Here is a 16,003-nt window from a genome sequence, read left to right as displayed (position 1 = left end):
TTGACTATATTCATTACATCCCGGTTACTTATTACTTTACCATTGGAAGTGTGTACTTTTTGTTTGTTTGTTTGTGAGGGCATCTCTCATATTTATTGATCAAATGGTTGTTAACAACAATAAAATTCTGTATAGGGGAGTCAATGCTCAATGCACAATCATTAATCCACCCCAAGCCTAGTTTTCGTCAGTCTCCAATCTTCTGAGGCATAACAAGTTCTTACATGGAGAACAAATTCTTACATAGTGAATAAGTTACATAGTGAACAGTACAAGGGCAGCCATCACAGAAACCTTCGGTTTTGCTCATGCATTATGAACTATAAACAGTCAGTTCAAATATGAATACTCATTTGATTTTTATACTTGATTTATATGTGGATACCACATTTCTCTCTTTATTATTATTTTTAATAAAATGCTGAAGTGGTAGGTAGATACAAGATAAAGGTAGAAAACATAGTCTAGTGTTGTAAGAGAGCAAATGTAGATGATCAGGTGTGTGCCTATAGACTAAGTATTAATCCAAGCTAGACAAGGGCAACAAAACATCCACGGATGCAGAAGATTTCTCTCAAAACGGGGGGGGTGAGGTTCTAAGCCTCACCTCTGTTGATCCCCAATTTCTCACCTGATGGCCCCCCTGCGACTGTGCCTGTCTTAGGTTGTTCCTCCCTTGAGGAATCTTACCCGTCTCTGGCTAACCAGTCATCTTCCGGGGCCATACAGGGAAATGTAAAGTTGGTAAGTGAGAGAGAAGCCTTATTGTTTGAAATCGTTAGCTTTTTATTTCTTTGCATATTTATGCCCTGTAGCTTCTATGCCCAGCATTTGTCTTGAGGTATCTTTACCACTTGGAAGAATTATGATACTCGGTAAATTTGATATGAGGCACGAATTCTATTTAAGGGTTGTAATTAGGAAGGAAAAAGAAAAGCTATTGAAGTAGCAGGCGGCAGAAAACATGGGAAGACTGATTATTTCTTTGACATATCTTCTTGTAGAGTAACTTCAGCATGTATAGGTTTTAAGCTACTACTTAAATTGCGCACACACATTAACATAATAGGAGTATAGTTACATAACCAAAGCATACCTGTAATTAACAGCCATCTCCAGTGAAACCAAGAAAACCAGTTAGGCACCTTAGGCATTTGTGAAAACTTATCTATGATATGGTGGATATTGTCCAACTGAACTTGAACAGTCTGAGAGAAATGAGACAAATTAAAACAACCCATTCCTGGGGAATGTTCACATCCCTTATGTTCTTTTAACAGTAAATAGTCTGTAGTTGTAAGATTTTGGAGCGCTACAATTTGCACTTCTCCTAATTCTTGATTGAGTTCCAACAGTATAGATCCAGTCAAATTTGTTGTTTTACTGTATGCATAGGCCAGCTTAGATATCTCCTTCCTCATTCCCATGGCAAGTCCGGGAACTGGTGGGATGAGTACATCTACAGCTGTAGCAGTGCGTGGATCTTTGTTGGGGTTTTTTGATGATCATCTTCTGGCATGAGTCTTCCAGAGAGTGCTGATGTTGGAAGTTCTTTTTCATATCGTATCTTAGTTCATTTTCGGGATAGCCCAATTAGGCTTTTATCCTCTGTATAAACACAAACATACCCTTTGCCTACACTTTTATATGCCCTTTATACCCTTGTGTAGAACTCATTGGACGTTACCACACAGGAACTGCCATTTTTTTTTTTTGGTATCACTAATCTACACTTACATGACCAATATTATGTTTACTAGGCTCTCCCCTATACCAGGTCCCCCCTATAAACCCCTTTACAGTCACTGTCCATCAGCATAGCAAAATGTTGTAGAATCACTACTTGCCTTCTCTGTGTTGTATAGCCCTCCCTTTTCTCCTACCCCCACCATGCATGCTAATCTTAATACCCCCCTACTTCTCCCCCCACCTTATCCCTCCCTACCCACCCATCCTCCCCAGTCCCTTTCCCTTTGGTACCTGTTAGTCCATTCTTGAGTTCTGTGATTCTGCTGCTGTTTTGTTCCTTCAGTTTTTCCTTTGTTCTTATATTCCACAGATGAGTGAAATCATTTGGTATTTCTCTTTCTCTGCTTGGCTTGTTTCACTGAGCATAATACCCTCCAGCTCCATCCATGTTGCTGCAAATGGTAGGATTTGCCCTTTTCTTATGGCTGAGTAGTATTCCATTGTGTATATGTACCACATCTTCTTTATGCATTCATCTATCAATGGACATTTAGGTTGCTTCCAATTCTTGGCTATTGTAAATAGTGCTGCGATAAACATAGGGGTGCACTGATCTTTCTCATACTTAATTGCTGCATTCTTAGGGTAAATTCCTAGGAGTGCAATTCCTGGGTCAAATGGTAGGTCTGTTTTGAGCATTTTGATGTACCTCCATACTGCTTTCCACAATGGTTGAACTAACTTACATTCCCACCAGCAGTGTAGGAGGGTTCCCCTTTCTCTACAGCCTTGCCAACATTTGCTGTTGTTTGTCTTTTGGATGGCAGCCATCCTTACTGGTGTGAGGTGATACCTCATTGTAGTTTTAATTTGCATTTCTCTGATAATTAGCGATGTGGAGCATCTTTTCATGTGTCTGTTGGCCATCTGTATTTCTTTTTTGGAGAACTGTCTGTTCAGTTCCTCTGCCCATTTTTTAATTGGGTTATTTGTTTTTTGTTTGTTGAGGCGTGTGAGCTCTTTATATATTCTGGACGTCAAGCCTTTATCGGATGTGTCATTTTCAAATACAGTCTCCCATACTGTAGGGTTCCTTTTTGTTCTATTGATGGTGTCTTTTGCTGTACAGAAGCTTTTCAGCTTAATATAGTCCCACTTATTCATTTTTGCTGTTGTTTTCCTTGCCCGGGGAGATATGTTCAAGAAGAGGTCACTCATGTTTATGTCTAAGAGGTTTTGGCCTATGTTTTCTTCCAAGAGTTTAATGGTTTCATGACTTACATTCAGGTCTTTGATCCATTTTGAGTTTACTTTTGTATATGGGGTTAGACAATGGTCCAGTTTCATTCTCCTACATGTAGCTCTCCAGTTTTGCCAGGTCCATCTGTTGAAGAGACTGTCATTTCGCCATTGTATGTCCATGGCTCCTTTATCAAATATTAATTGACCATATATGTCTGGGTTAATGTCTGGATTCTCTAGTCTGTTCCATTGGTCTGTGGCTCTGCTCTTGTGCCAGTACCAAACTGTCTTGATTACTATGGCTTTATAGTAGAGCTTGAAGTTGGGGAGTGAGATCCCCCCTACTTTATTCTTCTTTCTCAGGATTGCTTTGGCTATTCGGGGTCTTTGGTGTTTCCATATGAATTTTTGAATTATTTGTTGCAGTTCATTGAAGAATGTTGCTGGTAGTTTCATAGGGATTGCATCAAATCTGTATATTGCTTTGGGCAGGATGGCCATTTTGACGATATTAATTCTTCCTAGCCACGAGCATGGGATGAGTTTCCATCTGTTAGTGTCCCCTTTAATTTCTCTTAAAAGTGACTTGTAGTTTTCAGAGTATAGGTCTTTCACTTCCTTGGTTAGGTTTGTTCCTAGGTATTTTATTTTTTTTGATGCAATTGTGAATGGAGTTGTTTTCCTGATTTCTCTTTCTGTTGGTTCATTGTTAGTGTATAGGAAAGCCACAGATTTCTGTGTGTTGATTTTGTATCCTGCAACTTTGCTGTATTCCGATATCAGTTCTAGTAGTTTTGGGGTGGAGTCTTTAGGGTTTTTTATGTACAGTATCATGTCATCTGCAAATAGTGACAGTTTAACTTCTTCTTTACCAATCTGGATTCCTTGTATTTCTTTGTTTTGTCTGATTGCCGTGGCTAGGACCTCCAGTACTATGTTAAATAACAGTGGAGAGAGTGGGCATCCCTGTCTAGTTCCCGATCTCAGAGGAAATACTTTCAGCTTCTCGCTGTTCAATATAATGTTGGCTGTGGGTTTATCATAGATGGCCTTTATTATGTTGAGGTACTTTCCCTCTATTCCCATTTTGCTGAGAGTTTTTATCATGAATGGATGTTGAACTTTGTCAAATGCTTTTTCAGCATCTATGGAGATGATCATGTGGTTTTTGTCTTTCTTTTTGTTGATGTGGTGGATGATGTTGATGGACTTTCGAATGTTGTACCATCCTTGCTTCCCTGGGATGAATCCCACTTGGTCATGGTGTATGATCCTTTTGATGTATTTTTGAATTTGGTTTGCTAATATTTTGTTGAGTATTTTTGCATCTACGTTCATCAGGGATATTGGTCTGTAGTTTTCTTTTTTGGTGGGGTCTTTGCCTGGTTTTGGTATTAGGGTGATGTTAGCTTCATAGAATGAGTTTGGGAGTATCCCCTCCTCCTCTATTTTTTGGAAAACTTTAAGGAGAATGGGTATTATGTCTTCCCTGTATGTCTGATAAAATTCCGAGGTAAATCCATCTGGCCCGGGGGTTTTGTTCTTTGGTAGTTTTTTGATTACCGCTTCAGTTTCGTTGCTGGTAATTGGTCTGTTTAGATTTTCTGTTTCTTTCTGGGTCAATCTTGGAAGGTTGTATTTTTCTAGGAAGTTGTCCATTTCTCCTAGGTTTCCCAGCTTGTTAGCATACAGGTTTTCATAGTATTCTCTAATAATTCTTTGTATTTCTGTGGGGTCCGTCGTGTTTTTTCCTTTCTCGTTTCTGATACTATTGATTTGTGTTGACTCTCGTTTCTTCTTCATAAGTCTGGCTAGAGGCTTATCTATTTTATTTATTTTCTCGAAGAACCAGCTCTTGGTTTCATTGATTTTTGCTATTGTTTTATTCTTCTCAATTTTATTTATTTCTTCTCTGATCTTTATTATGTCCCTCCTTCTGCTGACCTTAGGCCTCATTTGTTCTTCTTTTTCCAATTTCGATAATTGTGACATTAGACCATTCATTTGGGATTGCTCTTCCTTTTTAAAATATGCTTGGATTGCTATATGCTTTCCTCTTAAGACTGCTTTTGCTGTGTCCCACAGAAGTTGGGGCTTAGTGTTGTTGTTGTCATTTGTTTCCATATATTGTTGGATGTCCATTTTGATTTGGTCATTGATCCATTGATTATTTAGGAGCGTGTTGTTAAGCCTCCATGTGTTTGTGAGCCTCTTTGCTTTCTTTGTACAGTTTATTTCTAGTTTTATACCTTTGTGGTCTGAAAAGTTGGTTGGTAGGATTTCAATCTTTTGGAATTTCCTGAGGCTCTTTTTGTGGCCTACTATGTGGTCTATTCTGGAGAATGTTCCATGTGCACTTGAGAAGAATGTATATCCTGTTGCTTTTGGATGTAGAGTTCTATAGATGTCTATTAGGTCCATCTGCTCTACTGTGTTGTTCAGTGCTTCCGTGTCCTTACTTATTTTCTGCCCGGTGGATCTATCCTTTGGGGTGAGTGGTGTGTTGAAGTCCCCTAGAATGAATGCATTGCAGTCTATTTCCTCCTTTAGTTCTGTTAGTATTTGTTTCACATATGCTGGTGCTCCTGTGTTGGGTGCATATATATTTATAATGGTTATATCCTCTTGTTTGACTGATCCCTTTATCATTATGTAGTGTCCTTCTTTATCTCTTGTTACTTTCTTTATTTTGAAGTCTATTTTGTCTGATATTAGTACTGCAACCCCTGCTTTCTTCTCACTGTTGTTTGCTTGAAATATGTTTTTCCATCCCTTGACTTTTAGTCTGTACATGTCTTTGGGTTTGAAGTGAGTTTCTTGTAAGCAGCATATAGATGGGTCTTGCTTTTTTATCCATTCTATTACTCTATGTCTTTTGATTGGTGCATTCAGCCCATTAACATTTAGGGTGACTTTTGAAAGATATGCACTTATTGCCATTGCAGGCTTTAAATTCGTGGTTACCAAAGGTTCAAGGTTAGCCTCTTTCGTATCTTACTGCCTAACTTAGCTCGCTTATTGAGCTGTTATATACACTGTCTAGAGATTCTTTTCTTCTCTCCCTTCTTATTCCTCCTCCTCGATTCTTCATATGTTGGGTGTTTTGCTCTGTGCTCTTTCTAGGAGTGCTCCCATCTAGAGCAGTCCCTGTAAGATGTTCTGTAGAGGTGGTTTGTGGGAAGCAAATTCCCTCAGCTTTTGTTTGTCTGGGAATTGTTTAATCCCACCATCATATTTGAATGATAGTCGTGCTGGATACAGTATCCTTGGTTCAAGGCCCTTCTGTTTCATTGTATTAAATATATCATGCCATTCTCTTCTGGCCTGTAGGGTTTCTGTCGAGAAGTCTGATGTTAGCCTGATGGGTTTTCCTTTATAGGTGACCTTTTTCTCTCTAGCTGCCTTTAAAACTCTTTCCTTGTCCTTGATCTCTGTCATTTTAGTTATTATGTGTGTTGGTGTTGTCCTCCTTGGATCCTTTCTGTTGGGGGTTCTGTGTATTTCCGTGTTGTGTTCGATTATTTCCTCCCCCAGTTTGGGGAAGTTTTCAGCAATTATTTCTTCTAAGATACTTTCCATCTCTTTTCCTGTCTCTTCTTCTTCTGGAACCCCTATAATACAGATATTGTTCCTTTTGGATTGGTCACACTGTTCTCTTAATATTGTTTCATTCCTGAAGATCCTTTTGTCTCTCTCTATGTCAGCTTCTATGCGTTCCTGTTCTCTGGTTTCAATTCCATCAATGTCCTCTTGCATCCTATCCATTCTGCTTATAAACCCTTCCAGAGTTTGTTTCATTTTTGCGATCTCCTTTCTGGCATCTGTGATCTCCCTCCGGACTTCATCCCATTTCTCTTGCGTATTTCTCTGCATCTCTGTCGGCATGTTTATGATTCTTATTTTGAATTCTTTGTCAGGAAGACTGGTTAGGTCTGTCTCCTTCTCTGGTGTTGTCTCTGTGATCTTTGTCTGCCTGTAGCTTTGCCTTTTCATGGTGATAGGAATAGTCTGCAGAACTGGGACGAGTGACGGCTGGAAGGACTTCCTTTCTTGTTGGTTTGTGGCCCTCCTCTCCTGGGAGAACAGCGGCCTCTAGTGGCTTGGGCTGCGCAGCTGCGCGCAGACAGGGTTTCTGCTTCCTGCCCGGCTGCTATGGAGTTAATCTCCACTGTTGCTGTGGGCGTGGCCTGGTTCGGGCCTCTGCTCCAAAATGGTGGAGTCACCTTGGAGGGGGAGCGGCCTGGAGGCTATTTCTCTCCGTAAGGGGCCTCCCTGCTCCCTGCAGCCCAGGGGTTACGGTGCCAAGAGATCCCTGGATTCCCTACCTCTGGATTAAGTGTCCCGCGCTGCCCCTTTAAGACTTCCAAAAAGCACCCGCCAAAACAAAACAACGACCACAGAAAAAATAAATAAATAAATAAATAAATTTTGAATTAAAAAAAAAAGTGGCCGCTCGTTTTTCTTTATTCTCCAGCGCCAGCCTCAGGCATCTGCCCACTGGTCTTGCTGCCCGGTTTCCCTAGTATTGGGGTCCCTATCCCTTTAAGACTTCCAAAAATCGCTCACCAAAACAAAACAGTCAAAAAAAAAAATTGGTCACTCGCTTTTCTTATGTCCTCCGGTGCCCGGCCTCTGGTGCCCGCTCACTGTTCTTGCTGCCCTGTTTTCCTAGTATCGAGCGCCCTGCACTCTGGCCCGGATGGCTGGGGCTGGGTGTTCGGCAGTCCTGGGCTCCGTCTCCCTCCCGCTCTGCCTGCTCTTCTCCCGCCGGGAGCTGGGGGGAGGGGCACTCGGCTCCCGCGGGGCCGGGGCTTGTATCTTACCCCCTTCGCGAGGCGCTGGGTTCTCTCAGGTGTGGATGTGGTCTGGATATTGTCCTGTGTCCTCTGGTCTTTATTCTAGGAAGGGTTGTCTTTGTTATATTTTCATAGATATATGTGGTTTTGGGAGGAGATTTCCACTGCTCTACTCATGTCGCCATCTTCCGCCCCTCCCTAGTAATTGACTTTTATATATTAACATGTATCCTGCAACATTTTTATAAACCCTTACTAGTTCCTTGAGTTTTTCTCTCAAATTGTTCACATTACTGAGATCACAGACATGGCAAACAATCTGATAGAAAAACTATAAAACTCTGCTGAAAAAAAATCAAAGGTATAAGTAAATGGAGAGACAGTCCATGTTCATGAATAGGAAGTCAGTATTGTCAAGATACCAATTCTTCCCAGCTTAATCAGTAGATTCCACGCAATCCCAATCAGAATATCAGCAAATAATTTTGTGGATATGAACAAACTGATAAAAAGTTTTTGTGGAAAGGTAAAAGACCCAGAATAGCCAACACAATACTGAAGGACAAGGAGGACCCATAACTATCTGACTTCAAGACTTCTACAAACCTACAGTAGTCAAAACAGTATGGTATTAGTGAAAGAATAGATTAATAGAATAGAAAGCCCAGAAATAGACCCACACACATAATCAACTTTGAAAAAGGCAGCAAAGGAATTCAATGAAGAAAGAATGGTCTTTTGGACAAATGGTGCTGTAGCAGCAACTGGACATTCACATGCAAATGCATAATGTAGACACAGGTCTTCACCTGTCACAAAAAGTGACTCAAAATAGATAATAGATTTAATGTAGAGCACCAAACTACACAACTTGTAGACAGTAACATAAAATCTAGGTGACTTCAGGTTTGGCAATAAACTTAGATAAAACGTGAAAGCACAATCTATGAAAGAAAAACTGGATAAACTACTAAAATTGAGAACTGCTCTGTGAAGACACTTAGAATGAAAAGACAAGCCACAGATTGGGAGAAGAGATTTGCCAACACATGTGATAAAGGATTAGTATCCAAAATAGACAAAAGAATTTTTAAAAAATTTAACAGTAAAACAAAAACACCAAGTTTAAAAATTGGCAAAAGTTCTTAAGATATACCTCACCAAAGAAGAAATACAGATGATAAATAAGCATATAAGAATATGTCTGATGTCATATGTCATCAGGAATTGCAAATCAAAAAACAGTGAGATAACACTACTCATCTATTAGAATGGCTAAAATTTAAAAAACACCAGAATGTTAGTGAGGATGTCAAATAGCAGGAACTGGTGAGAATACAAAATGCCATAGCCACTTGGGAACACTGACAGTTTCCTACAAAGGTAAACGGTCTTATTGTATGGTGACCTTGGACTTTATGCCCACACAAAATCTGCACAGAAATGTTTATAGCAGCTTTATTCATAATTGAGTATTGAATAAAGTTATGCTCACTGGAAGCAGCTGAGATGTCCTTTAATATAAAGTGAATGAAAAATGAACTTGGTTCATCCAGACAATGGAATATTATTCAGCTGTAAAAAGAAATGAGCTATCAAGCCATAAAAAGACACAGAAGAATCTTCAATGCATATTGTAAGTGAAAGAAGCTATTTTGGGAAGGCTACATACTATATGATTCCAACTATAAGACATTCAGAAAAAGGTGAAACTATAGCAAGAGTAAAAAGATCAAGGGTTGCCTGGAGTTTGGAAATGGAGAGGGGTTGAGGGATGGTAGGGGAGGGTGGGGAGCAATGACTAGTGAAGTACAAGGTTTGAGGCATTTGATATTATAATGGACACACAGCTATGCATTTGTCAAAACCCATAGAACCATACAACACAAATGGTGGATGTTAATATAAACTGGACTTCAGTTCATAATAATGTATCAATATTAATTCATTAATTGTAACAAATGTACCATACTATTGCAAGATAATGATAATGGAAAACTGTTGTATGTGGCAGGGAGGAGGGTGTTATATGGGAACTCTCAATATAATCTCAATATTTCTGTAAACCTAAAACTTCTAAAAAGGTCTATTAACTTTTTTAATGCATGGGGAAAATCTCGAGATAATCCAAAATGTTCATACTGGTTATGAATAATTTTCCTCATTTCTTATATTTTGATGTATTTTCTAAATGTTTTTCAATGATCAGGTATTATAAAATCAGACAAAAATTAAGTCCTGAATTCTAAAAGCATGATTAAAGTTTTCAGTCTTTTTTTTTTATCAAATAGACCAGAATTTTCCTAATGAAATACCAAAAAAGAAGGTACAGATATTCTTAGCATTTTTGAAGTGTTTGCACATGCTACAGTAGCATGACCTGGAGAGAAGTTATGCTCAGCTGGTCATGTGCTGGTCAAGACCCCTAAGTCAAACCCTGTGTGGGGCACTTGCTTTCCTTAGTTCAGGGCCACAGACAAGCCCCAACCCAGGTGGCCCAACTCTGCACATGCATGAATTGCATTCATATTTTGGGGGACAAAATCATCAATGCTACACACAAGTGTCCCCCAAGGGGGAAGCAGCCTACAAACTCCCTGGCACACAATCTCACCCTGCAACCCTGTTAGCCACCTAACTGACCTCAGGTTTGAGCAGCCTTACCTATAGTCCCAAGAACCTACTTCACCTTAGATTTTTTTATTTTTTTAACTTTATAGATTTAAAAAAAATTATTGTAGTTGACATACAATTATATTGCTTTTCAGTATGACATTGTGGTTCAACAATTATAAACATTATGAAAGGCTCACCACAAAGTGTAATTACCATCTGTGACCATATGTCTTGCCAATAGATTTCAGCCCCGGGCAAGTTCACTATGGATTCAGTGTGACCAAAGATAATGACAGCAAAACGTTCTTGGGGGTGAAAGGGTTATACCCAACTTTATTTCCAGGTGGCAGGTCAGTCACTAGAATCCCATTCACTTAGAGCGAGTCTGTATGCAGCAAGCCGGTCTCTGCCTCTGGGTCCCTCTGTCCGCACAGCTGTCCCACACAGTCGTCCCACACAGCTGTTCTCTGGGCCGCTCTGCACAGGTGGTCCCGCACAGCCATCCTCTGGGCCTCTGTCCTCTGCTCTGCTCTCCTGCAGCCTTGCAGCCCTGCCACCATGTTGCGCGCAGAGCACTGGGTGGAGCTCTATAGAGTCAACAGCCATTTATTGCCCACAGGTGTGCAGTGAGCTAGTCAACCATGGCCAGGTGAGAATCCTGGCCACAGGAACTCTCATTTTATCCACACCATACAAAGATATTACAATATTATTGACTATATTCCCTATTCAATTATTTTCATTCCCGTGACTTTTTTTCTAATTGGACATTTGTGCCTCTTTATCCCTTTCACCTGCCTCGCCTCACCTCTACACTGGGAACCTGCCTCACCATAGCTTTAGATGAAAGCACATGTCAGGTGCTGGTGCTTGCTTCTGACTCACAAGGAGCCTCCTGAGTAGCAAAAAGCAGTATCTGCCTGCTAACCCCTCTAGGCAAAAAGGAAATCACTGGTCTCAGTGTGGTTTCAAATTCTCTGTAATACCACTTTTCTATGCCCACATTCATGAGAGTAAGCCATGAAGAGTTAAAAAAGTTGAAATGTGCTAGATTAGTGATTCTTAGCCAGGGTTTCACATCAGAACCACCAGGGGAACCCTTTTAAAGTCGACAAGCCTGGCCCCCAACCTTGATCTATCAAATCAGAGGCTCCCAGGATGCTGGGAATCTATCAAATCAGAGGCTCCCAGGATGCTGCCCTGCTGCTCTAGGCAAGTGTGTTTTGAGGGTGCTCCCTGTAAGGTCTGGTATTTGCTGCTGGTTAAGAAACACTGTAAGAGGTAACTGCAGGTGGCATGACCATAGCCAAGTGTATTTGGGGCTCATCCCACCTCTACTCCTTTTTGAGTCAGTGGGCAGCTTAACCAGTATGGTGAGGTTTCCAGGAAGTAACCCTTGTGCATTAGATTCATGTTATCTGTGCCTATACTGACCTCATCCTTGACTCTAAAGCCAGTCAAGGGGACAAAAATGCAAATGCCTAACAACAATTAACCCCTCTCAGCAGCCCAGCTTGTAGCAAATGCATCCTGGGGCTCCCCTTGCAAGGGCTCAAGGCACATCCTGCATGGCTTTCTGTCGATCCCTCTTGATAAGAGGCCTCTCTCAGATCCGAGGGGATATGAAGGGAATACAGGAGAACATGCATTTAGGAGAAGGGAACACACAACTATCCCAGAAGGCAGATGGTGTTGCAGGAGTTTTGATGAAGCTATTTGTGGGGAAAATGGAAGTTCCTATGGTCAGGATCCTCACCTGACCCTAAACTACTTGATGAAGTCATTGGCCTATCACTAGGCTAATGCTTACACACCTGTTGGCAATGAACTATTATTGACTGAGTCACTGTATAAAGAGCTCTGTCCAGTGCTCTGGGCAGAGGCAGAGATGGAGGTGGGTTACAGACCTGCATACTGCTGGATGCAGGCATGATCCTAGTGCTTAACCTATGACCATGAGAATAAAGCTAGGTATAAACTCTTTTACCCCAAGAACATTCTGTTGTTATGTCTTGGTCTCACCGAATCCATAGCAAATTTGCCCAGGGCTGAAAACCTCAGGCAAGGCACTATTGATCCCCCTCTTGAGCAGTTGCCACAAGAAGATTGTCTTTATTGAAGCCATCCTTTGCATAGAAATCATCTGAACTTATTGCAAAAGGTGACCTGCAAACCTCAGAGTTAACCCAGTCATGTAAGTTTTACCAAAAGCTGCAGTAATCAGGCCTCCACTGGGGACTGAATGAGGATGAAAAGGAGAAGCAGAAGAACAGGAAAGACATGATTTCCCTGGCAGAGTAGGGATGAAGTTGGGGAAGCCCCAGCTAACAGCCTCAGAGTGCCCAGCTGGGGTTTTCCAGGGATAGAGGCTGAAAGCAGCACCCTGGTTATCAACAGGAGCTAGCTGTCTAGTTGATAACTACCATCAGAGCCAGTATACCTGGGACCACACTGCTTGGGCAGTCTCCAGGAGTCTGGTGAGCACATGTTTCAAGGTTCTCACCAAAAGGGGAGGCAAAAATCATCTGTGAAGATGGCCAAATTCGCATCTCTTAAGTGATGGTGGTCGAACTCTAGGTTTTGGAAGGACCCAATATAGGCAAAATCACTCCTGCCCAAAAAGGTGCTGTTAATCCTAATACAATGGCTGCAGAGACTCACCATTGCAGGGTCACCTGGAGAAGGCTGCCAGTTTTTCTATGCCTCTATGTCCAGAAAATGTGCTTCAGGAGGGATCTAGGGAGGAGTGCTGTCATGCAGGGGCCGTGTTACTGCATCCTCCCGCTAAGGCGGGACAGATTCTCTTAGGGCTTCTTACTGATTGGGAAATGTTTTTGAGCCCCTCCTACAAGTCAGACCCTGCTTTTGGGCCTAGGGACACAGTATGAATAAGGCAAAATGGGCAAATTCTCTCCAAGAGCTAAGAATTTCAGCTCCTGTCTTTCTTGCAGAGTATCTCCTCCAAGTGAGCTGTCACTGAGATATTTGTGGCAGCTTTGCATCCTGTCTGCATCCAGCAGGGTGGGGGTTTGCCTCTTTGCAGAAGTAGATTAGGCATGAAGGCATCTTGCAAAACCAGCCTCCAGGCCTCATTCCAGAGAGTCTCTTTAGGGCCCCCCACCAGGGACTCGCAGTGACCTGCCCTCTATCAACTCTTGATCTGTAATACCCCTATTACACTTCTTTCCTGCCACAAGCTATGTGGAGATCCCTTCTCGGTTTTATGTTTTTTCTTTTTTCTGTGTTCTTAAAAAACAAAATGGCATTGTAAAACAGGGTATTATGCAGTTTCTTCTAAAGCAGGAAGGGCTGTAGGTGCTCACAGCTGATTTCACATATCTGAAAAACCCCAGCACAGGCCTCACTTACACAAAGTTGGTGGGGAGCTGATGGCCTTGGAGGGAGGGGCTTTCCATGGAGTCAGATAGATGGTCACCTGAAACCCTGTCCAGGCACTTGGACTCCAGACAGCACAGAACTGGGAATGGGGAAGACCCTGCTGAAAGGTCATGGCCAACACCTCCTGACGTCTGCAAGCCCAGCACGTAAGCCAGATCTCTGCCTTGGCTGTGTCTCAGAGTGGGCTTTGAGGAGACCTGGGGGACAGAGGCACTGACTGGAGAGGTGGGGAAAGGTGCATTGGCATCCTCAGCCTTCCCTGCTGGACTCAAGGACTAGGGACTTCAACTCCCTGACAGAGAGCCTCACTGAATTCTCAGTGCACAGCTGAGTATTTACAGCCTCAGTTTTCTCTTCTGTTAAGTGATATAATCACAGGATCCATCTCAAAGGGATGCTATGAAAATTCACATGATGCATGTAAAGTACTGAAGAGAACAGTAGATTCTATGTAAGAGCAGGGTATGGTGTAGCATTTCCAGAATGGCTCGTAAATGCTGTCAACATTCTCAAACATCCCGACCTTCTGAAATACAATTTCCTGAGAACATTCGCACCCAAAGTACTGGGGTCAACCAGGCAGAAGCCAGCCTGAAGTTGAAAAGCTGAGCAGGTGTGGTCCTGTGTAACCTGCACAAGCCTTTCAGTTCTGCCTGGGAGCTCATTTCCCACTCCTTTCCTGTGAAGAGGTTCCTTCCCAGGCCCTCCATCAATCCCTTATTCATGACATTCACAGGCTCCACTTTTCCCCATAGGGGTCCCTGGCCTTTAGGGTAAATCCTTCCCTGACTAGAGCCTTCTCTTCTTTAGCGGAGCACCCAGAATAGTATCAGGCAGCAAGGTGCTTCTGACCCTCCCTTGAAAAAAACAGTCTCCTGGAGCTCTGAGGGGAATCTGGGCTCAGGTCACCTCCTAGTCTATCCCCTCCTAGGGTCTGCAGAGTCCTGGTGGTCCCGGTTCAGCTGTGAGGCCCTGGCCTGTGAGCAGAGCCTGTCTTCCCAAGGGCTCCTCGCCCCAGGTGTCCTGGGGATGGGGTGGAGCAGAAGGAGGGAGGCCAGAGGACAGGCGCCTCACCCAGGGAACATGTGAGTCAAGGCCAGCTGGAGAGAGACAGGGAGAGGTGGAGGAGCCGAAGGGGGCCTGCGGAAAGGGGAGGAGAGCTGGGAAACTCCTCCTGTGCTGTCAGCTCCTCCCTATAGCTCTAGGCTGCCGCAGGGGGCCTGCAGTGAGTGAGCTCCTACAGAATGTTGAGGGCTCTTGCATTGTCTCTTCATAGCCTTGTTGAAAGAATGTGACTTCTTAAAGCCTGCTTGTGCAAGAAGGATTTTGCAACCTCCCATGGCTTTGTCACCCATAGAAAACTACAGGTCATCTAACAAACCAGCTTAATTATGAGGTGGTCAGAGCCAGATTGCAGGCCTTGGTGTGGGGAAATCCTATCTTGCATGGCTTCCTTCCTCCCTCACTTTGGCTGGGCCCTACCACCTCCCCCAATGCAGAGGCCTTCCTGGGCCTGCACCCAGGGCTGGGCTTCCAGCCAAGTGTCCAGAGGACACGCCTCCTGCCACCTGGATGCTTCTCGTCTTCCTGGGGCACAGGGACTATGAGGCTTCTGCTCTGGAGACTGACTGGCAGGACTACATTCCCAGGGCCTCGAAATAGCCTGCTGTAGCCTAGCTTCCTGGGGGAAACTGGGAGAGATTATTGGGGAACATTTTTCTCCTGCTCTGAACTGCAAGGAAGCACGTCCTCCTGCTGGCAGGGCCCACCCACTACCAACCGAGGTACAAAGGAGGAGACTATGTGAGCATGCCAGCATGGAGCAGTGCCCTGTGGACATTCTTCCTCAAGGCCCAGGCCCAGCAAAGCCCTGTATTCATCAGTATTGCCGAACCTTAGAATGTCTGCATCTGCTCTTTAATAATGACTTAAATTTAAAATCCGATCTGCTTGTGGAATGCTGCTTGATTTGTATAAACCAACAAGGCCAATTTTTTCAGATTCTCAGCCTATTTTAGAGGGTTGGTGGACCTTTTTTAAATACAGAAAGCAGGTCTGTCTTCTCTCATTTCCTAATGGCCTCCCACCCCTGCCCAACACACATACCCACCATGTGCAGAGTGAGGCCAGTCCCCAGGGTACAAGAACCAAGGAGAGGTCAAAGGCCGGGTCTGCCTTCCCTTCCCCTTGAAGCTGTTCAGCTGCTGGTGTCCCCAGTGTCCTCCCCACTAAACCCAGAGGTGGGGCCCTTCCCTGCGAAG

General features: G+C 43.1%; 1 long non-coding RNA gene across 2 annotated transcripts in view; it reads right to left on the bottom strand.

Annotated features, from left to right (window-relative positions):
* LOC130679522 (uncharacterized) overlaps window positions 1-16,003 on the bottom strand; it is a 20,526-nt gene extending 4,523 nt beyond the window's left edge. Inside the window, exon 1 of one of the 2 annotated variants that reach the window (XR_008992507.1) lies at window positions 15,849-16,003. This is a non-coding gene — a long non-coding RNA (uncharacterized LOC130679522). The remainder of the gene's footprint in view (window positions 1-15,848) is intronic. The other variant, XR_008992508.1, reaches the window with a different exon arrangement.

The sequence above is a fragment of the Manis pentadactyla genome, chromosome 11 (genome assembly GCF_030020395.1).
Source record: "Manis pentadactyla isolate mManPen7 chromosome 11, mManPen7.hap1, whole genome shotgun sequence".
Taxonomy (NCBI): Eukaryota; Metazoa; Chordata; class Mammalia; order Pholidota; family Manidae; genus Manis; species Manis pentadactyla.
The sequence above is the reverse complement of the archived record's forward strand: the minus strand, read 5'-3'. Positions and strand labels throughout refer to the sequence as shown.